Below are 7593 nucleotides of genomic sequence, written 5' to 3'. Positions count from 1 at the left end.
GAGAGAGCCTCTAACCAGCAGAGTTGTGGGAAATCACGGTGGAGGGAGCCTCTAACCAAGACAGTTTGGGGAAATTCATGGTGGAGGGAGCCTCTAACCAGCCAAGTTTTGTGAAATTCATGGTGGAGGGAGCCTCTAACCAGCACAGTTTGGGGAAATTCATGGTGGAGGGAGACTCTAATCAGCACAGTTTGGGGAAATCAGGGTGGAGGGAGCCTAGTAGTGGCAGAATTGTGCAACGCTTATGGTGGATGAGTATGAGGATGCAGAGGAAATGGAGAGGTTGAGCACAGACATGGAGTTTCATGTTGGGGTGCTTTACACAGGTGGGCACGAAAATGAAGGCTCTATCCAGTGGGTGTTCATTTTTATCAAAGTGAGCCGGTCGGCACTCTCAGCTGACAGACGGGTGCGCTTGTCAGTGATGATGCCACCGGCTGCACTGAACACCCTCTCAGATAGGACGCTGGTGGCAGGACAGGACAGCACCTCCAAGGCATATAGGGCAAGTTCAAGCCACAGGTCCAACTTCGACACCCAATACGTGTAGGGCGCAGAAGGATCGAAGAGGACAGGGCTGTGGTTGGAAAGGTATTCCCGCAACATGCGCCTATACTTCTCACGCCTGGTGACACTAGGACCCTCCGTGGCGGCACTTTGGCGAGGGGGTGCCATCAAGGTGTCCCAGACCTTACACAGTGTGCCCCTTGTTTGTGTGGACCGGTGAGCACTTGGTCGCCTACTGGAGGAACTGCCCTCCCTGCCGTCAATGTCACATGCTGGAAACATCTCCATCATATTCTGCACCAATTGCCTGTGGCAAGCATTGATGCGATTGGCCCTCCCCTCTACCGGAATAAAAGACGAGATGTTGTTTTTATATCGGGGGTCAAGGATAGCAAAGATCCAGTACTGGTTGTCCTCCATGATTTTGACAATACGCTTGTCAGTTGTAAAGCACCTCAACATGAACTCAGCCATGTCTGCCACAGTGTTAGTTGGCATGACTCCTCTGGCCCCACCAGAAAGTTCAATCTCCATTTCCTCCTGATCCTCCCTTTCTACCCATCCGTGCTGCAACAATGGGATGATTCGAAGTTGCCCGGAAGCCTCCTGTATCACCATCACATCATCGGACAACTCTTCTTCCTCCTCCTCCTCCTCCTCCTCCTCCTCCATTAAACGCAGTGAAGCGGACAGATGTGTGGACCTACTCTCCAACTGTGACGGATCGGATGCTATCCCTAACTCCTCTGTGTGATCTGAGTTATCCCTGATGTCAATCAGGGATTCTCTCAGAACACACAAGAGCGGGATTGTAAGGCTCACCATCGCATCTTCAGAGCTCACCCTCCTTGTGGACTCCTCAAACACCCGTAGGATGTCACAAAGGTCTCTCATCCATGGCCACTCATGGATGAGAAACTGAGGCAGCTGACTTTGTGGCACAAACTATATACAGGACCGCATAAAAAACCAATGCACTGTATATATATAAAAATTATTAAATATTTTATTATTAATCATACATAAAAAGTATAATCATCAGCAGATGAAGATAGAAAAGGTGTGTACACAGATATGCACCATGAACAATATGGACAACACTAATAGACAGGAGAACTGCATAGAGTGTAACAAGTGGTACAAAAAATGTTTACATTAATGTATTTAAATATATATCTCTCAAATAGATGATGCCAAACTAGCAACAGTACCCATATTTTAATGTGTATATAAAAATACAACTCCTAAACTAAAGAACTGCAGGAACTAATGAGAACAAATAAATACAATTGCATAACCCAAAAAGGTAAGCAACCACACCAACAGCAAAGAACAATTTAGTAAAGTATCCTAGCTGAAATGAATAATAAGATGTAGTTCTACAGAGGGATTTAACATACCTGGGATAAGACCAAATTTGAAATAATTATTCGAGGACCAACATCAAAAAATCCCAAAATAGCGAATGCTATGGGAACGGCTAAAATAGCCTATTTAAATAGAATACATAGAAGTGGTCCAGAATAGATACATAAATACCCCTAGTATAGAAAAAATCTACCTAAGAATGAGGGATACACAATTAGACACAATATACCTACAGAGAGTAAGTGAAAAGATATATATATATATATATATATATATATATATATATATATATATATATATATATATATATCAGCTGTGGTCATAAGTAAAGAGAAGTCCCATTACCTGCAGTCATGTTGTCCAAAATGTACTGGTGACACACAGAGCCCTTTGTCCGCGCCTCAAAGTTGTCCGGAAGCCTCCTGTATCACCATCACATCATCGGACAGGTCTTCCTCCTCCTCCTCCTCCTCCTCTTCCTCCATTAAACGCGATGAAGTGGACAGATGTGTGGACCTACTCTCCAGCTGTGACGGATCGGATGCTATTCCTGACTCCTCTGTGTGATCTGAGTTATCCCTGATGTCAATCAGGGATTCTCTCAGAACACACAAGAGCGGGATTGTAAGGCTCACCATCGCATCTTCAGAGCTCACCCTCCTTGTGGACTCCTCAAACACCCGTAGGATGTCACAAAGGTCTCTCATCCATGGCCACTCATGGCTGAGAAACTGAGGCAGCTGACTTTGTGGCACCCTAGGGTTTTGTAGCTGGTATTCCATCAAAGGTCTCTGCTGCTCAACCACTCTACTCAACATCTGATAAGTTGAGTTCCAGCGTGTGGGAACGTCGCACAAAAGCCGGTGTTGTGGCACATGCAGGCGTTGCTGGAGAGATTTTAAGCTAGCAGCAGCTACTGTCGACTTGCGAAAGTGGGCGCACATGCGCCGCACTTTCACCAGTAGCTCCGGAACATTTGGGTAGCTCTTTAAAAAACGTTTCACCACTAGGTCGAAGACGTGGGCCAGGCATGGAACATGTTGGAGTCCGGCAAGCTCCAGAGCTGCCACCAGGTTCTTGCCGTTATCACAAACGACCATTCCTGGGCCCAGGTGCAGTGGCTCAAACCATATTGCTGTCTCATCGAGGAGGGCATCCCTCACCTCGGAGGCAGTGTGCTGTCTGTCCCCCAAGCTGATCAGCTTCAGCACGGCCTGCTGACGTCTACCAACGCCAGTGCTGCAACGTTTCCAACTCGTAGCTGGGGTCAATCTAACAGCGGAGGAGGAGGTGGTGGAGACGGAGGAGGAGGAGGAGGGTTTTATTCTCGTGTCCCTGCCAGGAATGTTAGGCGGGGAGACGAGGTACACCGGGCCAGTTTGGGAAGCAGTCCCAGCCTCAACTACATTCACCCAGTGTGCCGTCAGTGAAATGTAGCGTCCCTGTCCGCATGCACTTGTCCACGCGTCGGTGGTCAAGTGGACCTTTGTGCAAAGCGCGGAACTAAGGGTCCGCCTGATGTTGAGTGACACGTGCTGGTGCAAGGCGAGGACGGCACACCGGGAGAAGTAGTGACGGCTGGGGACGGCATAGCGAGGTGCCGCAGTTGCCATCAGGTCCAGGAAGGTGGGAGTTTCAACAAGCTGGAACGCCAACATCTCCTGGGCCAGCAGTTTAGCGATGTTGGCGTTCAAGGCTTGCGCGTGTGGGTGATTAGTGGTGTATTTCTGCCACCGCTCCAATGTCTGAGAGATGGTGGGTTGTTGTAAAGAAGCCCCTGATGGTGCCTTTGATGATGCAGGAGAAGGAGATAAGACAGGAACAGGGGAGGATGAGGGAGAAGTCAACAAAGTGGCGGAGGCAGATGAAGTGGTGTCCTGGCTCGTCCTCTGGAGTGCATCACCAGCACTGTGAGCAGTGGCAGAGGCAGAGGCAGTGGCGTGAACGGCAGGCGGCCTTTGTCCTGCCGTTGCTGCCTGCCACTGATTCCAGGGCTTGGATTCCAAATGACGGCGCATTGAAGTGGTGGACAGGTTGCTCTTCTCAGAGTTCCTACTCAATTTCGAGAGGCAAATTGTGCAGACAACACTATATCTGTCCTCGGCGCATTCCTTGAAAAAACTCCACACCTTTGAGAAATGTGCCCTCGAGGTGGGAGTTTTGCGGGGGTGGGTACGAACTGGAACATCTTAGGAGATTCCGGGTGTGGCCTGGCTTCGCCTAAGCTGCTGACCTCTGCCTCTGCCTCTAGCTACCCTTTTTGGTGCTGCACCTGTCTCAACATCCACACTACTTTCCCCGCTTGACATCCCCCCTGTCCAGGTCGGGTCAGTGTCCTCATCATCCACCACTTCCTCTTCCAACTCCTGTCTCATCTCCTCCTCCCGCACAATGCGCAAGTCAACTGGCTGCCCTGACGGCAACTGCATCTCATCGTCGTCAATGAGGGTGGGTGGGTTGCTGGTCATCCGCCACCAAATCGAACGGAGGTGGAGGAGACTCCACTGTTTGAGCATCTGGACAAAGATGCTCGTCTTTTAGGTCCGTGGAATCGCGAAATGGAGGGGCAGGTTGAGGGACAATGAAAGGAGCGGAGAACAGCTCTGGGGAGCAGGGACAGTTGGGGTTATTGTTCTGGGAAGATTGGGAATTTTGGGAGGAAGGAGGACAAGACTGTTGGGTAAGAGGAGGAGAGAAGGCAGAGGCTGACTGGCTGGTGGACAATGTGATGTAAGCGTTATCTGACAGCCATTGCAAGACCTGTTCCTGGTTCTCGGGCCTACTAAGGTTTGTACCCTGCAGTTTAGTTAATGTGGCAAGCAACCCTGGCACTGTGGAGCGGTGCAATGCTTGCTGCCCCACAGGAGTAGGCACGGGACACCCTGTGGCTTCACTGCTAACTTGCTCCCCAGAACCATTCCCCCGACCTCGCCCACGGCCTCGTCCACGTCCCTTTCCGGGAGCCTTGCGCATTTCAATATGCTTTTCTTGCTTAAACACACTCAGAACCTGGGTGTTTATGCAAATATAAACAACTTAAGGGGGGGGATGCAACCCCCAATATATTAGGGGAATTCACACTCCAAAACTGGCACTATATGCCTATAGCAACAATTGAGGGTTGTATGAAGGCCCCAGTATATTTTGGGAATTAACAGTCAGAAACTGGCACTATATGGCAGTAAAACACCAAAAAAAATTTGTACCCAAAATTTCTCTTTGCTATACAGTTCTGAGAACCAATTTCAAATATACAAACAAAAAACACAGAACTAAATAAAGTAACATAAAAATTCAGAAATTTTTATTAAATACTCCAAAAAATAAAAAAACATAAGACACTGGAGGACAACAGAGGAGGATCCACCTAGATGTTTATAGGTGGACAAATACCACAACCCTCCCACAAATGACTAGCTGGGAGTAACCCAAAAAAATGACACAATATATATAGAGACCCCAACACTTGTAGGTAATAATGGAGATATGTCCATACATACACTGTCCTAAAGAAATAACATTCAGATGGTATCCTATATCCACAATATAATATAGTGACTAGTCCGAATAATAAATCATATTTGCCACGGCATTATATGTACACCGAAAGGATCAGACAAAGGTAACACTGATAAGAATATTTACAACAAAGAGACCAGTCATAATAAATAACAATACATACCAATTGACATGCTGACAGCGTAATACTATGCACAGGGGAACTCCCAGGGTGCCACTTGTGGGACAAAAGAAAAATGCCTGACGCGCGTTTCGCCTAGCGTGGCTTCATCAGAGGCAAGAAATTCTAAGCCATGATGCGATATATATATCCCACATATCAAACAAAACAATTCACCTGTAAAACGATTCATGTGTAAAGCCCCTGTGTAATGCTGCATTTCCGCATGTAGCCGTCGGTACGTGATGACGTCACCACGCACGCGTCACGCGGTGACGTCACCACACCCATCATTAAATAAATAAAGGTTTTCACAGAGGCCCCCAATCCCCGAGACGATAGGACGTCCCGGAGGATTGGAGGCACACTTGTGAACCTTCAGCAGTAAATAAAAAGTTGGATAGTAGAATTGGACACTTCAAGCCCAGCTGGGCTCAATGAAGCAGTCAGCTTTAAGTCCTTTTTGTAATTATTTGTTTTTGCGCGAATTTTAATGATTTTTTGTCTTTGTATATGTCCTTTGTTGTTTACTAATTTATATTTATAAATATATTTCTTAGGTTCATCTGTATTTGGATTTTCTTTGCCTCATCTGCGATTCGTTTAGGATGTTTGGAGAATTGGGAGCAGCTTTTTGGTGCTTTTTGGATCTTCTGTTTCTTCACGTTTTTTTTTTTTTTTTTCACATTTTTTTCTTATTTTTACATTTCCCATTTTTTTGGGGATCTTATTCACATACATTTATATTCTCCGAATAATTGGGGATCTTATTAATTTTTTCACTGTGTGTAAATGTCATATGAATAAAATTTATATATGTGTATACTCTATATTAGGGGTTATTTTATTAGATTATGTGAATACCTAGATGTATTGCCTATTTATTTTTAGCTATTTTCTTACTAATATTTGTAGCTTTCCCTTTAAATTAACTAGCAACATCCTATATATGCATTTGGCTATTTTTATTTATATTAATTGGTAGCCCTTTGACTGGTCATTTTTTGAGTATTGTAACATGAAATTATCTTTATTATTATTAAAATTGTCATTATTTGGGGGTTTCCTATATTTATATCTTTAAATTTTACCTTTGGGTAGTCACATGATTTCCCGGTGGCCATTTTAATGTAGTGCAGCATGAGAACAGCTGCCTCTACCTTTTGGATTCTGGCCGATGCGTGTACGCGTGCGCACTCGGCTGGCTTTATTTATTTAATGATGGGCGTGGTGACGTCATCACGTACCGACGGCTACATGCGGAAATGCAGCATTACACAGGGGCTTTACACATGAATCGTTTTACAGGTGAATCTTGTTTTGTTTGATATGTGGGATATATATATCGCATCATGGCTTAGAATTTCTTGCCTCTGATGAAGCCACGCTAGGCGAAACGCGCGTCAGGCATTTTTCTTTTGTCCCACAAGTGGCACCCTGGGAGTTCCCCTGTGCATAGTATTACGCTGTCAGCATGTCAATTGGTATGTATTGTTATTTATTATGACTGGTCTCTTTGTTGTAAATATTCTTATCAGTGTTACCTTTGTCTGATCCTTTCGGTGTACATATAATGCCGTGGCAAATATTATTTATTATTCGGACTAGTCACTATATTATATTGTGGATATAGGATACCATCTGAATGTTATTTCTTTAGGACAGTGTATGTATGGACATATCTCCATTATTACCTACAAGTGTTGGGGTCTCTATATATATTGTGTCATTTTTTTGGGTTACTCCCAGCTAGTCATTTGTGGGAGGGTTGCGGTATTTGTCCACCTATAAACATCTAGGTGGATCCTCCTCTGTTGTCCTCCAGTATCTTATATGTTTTTTTATTTTTTGGAGTATTTAATAAAAATTTCTGAATTTTTATGTTACTTTATTTGGTTCTGTACTATATGGCAGTAGCAAGAATTGAGGGTATTTGTAACCCCAATATATTCTTTGAATTCCCTGTCAGAAACTGGCACTATATGGCAGTAGCAAGAAATGAGGGTATTTGTAACCCCAATATATTCTTGGAATTCCCA

Source organism: Leptodactylus fuscus, chromosome 1 (genome assembly GCF_031893055.1).
Source record: "Leptodactylus fuscus isolate aLepFus1 chromosome 1, aLepFus1.hap2, whole genome shotgun sequence".
Lineage (NCBI taxonomy): Eukaryota > Metazoa > Chordata > Amphibia > Anura > Leptodactylidae > Leptodactylus > Leptodactylus fuscus.
This window is presented reverse-complemented; position numbering follows the sequence as displayed.